Below are 201 nucleotides of genomic sequence, written 5' to 3'. Positions count from 1 at the left end.
TGCTAATCAGAACCTCTTGAGTGTTGGTCAACTCACAGAAAACCATTATGCTTTGCTGTTTAAAGACAGATTTTGTACTATTTTTGATCCTAAAGGAGATGAAGTGCTGACAGTAGAAATGAAAAGCACATGCTATCCAATTAACTAGAAGCATACTGAACACAAAGCTTTTGTCAATTCAGTTGTTGATTCTAAGCTATG

At 35.3% G+C, this 201-nt stretch overlaps 2 protein-coding genes across 2 annotated transcripts in view; both read left to right on the top strand.

The window, feature by feature from the left end:
* LOC110416926 (F-box/FBD/LRR-repeat protein At1g13570-like) overlaps positions 1-201 on the top strand; it is a 90,045-nt gene that overhangs the window by 26,727 nt on the left and 63,117 nt on the right. The window lies entirely within an intron of this gene.
* Positions 1-201, top strand: part of LOC110416195 (cytochrome P450 CYP82D47-like) — a 4,891-nt gene that overhangs the window by 3,523 nt on the left and 1,167 nt on the right. The window lies entirely within an intron of this gene.

The sequence above is a fragment of the Theobroma umbraticum genome, unplaced genomic scaffold, assembly GCF_002168275.2.
Source record: "Theobroma umbraticum cultivar Fairchild unplaced genomic scaffold, ASM216827v3 scaffold_51.0, whole genome shotgun sequence".
In the NCBI taxonomy this organism is placed as follows: Eukaryota; Viridiplantae; Streptophyta; class Magnoliopsida; order Malvales; family Malvaceae; genus Theobroma; species Theobroma umbraticum.
This window is presented reverse-complemented; position numbering and strand designations above follow the sequence as displayed.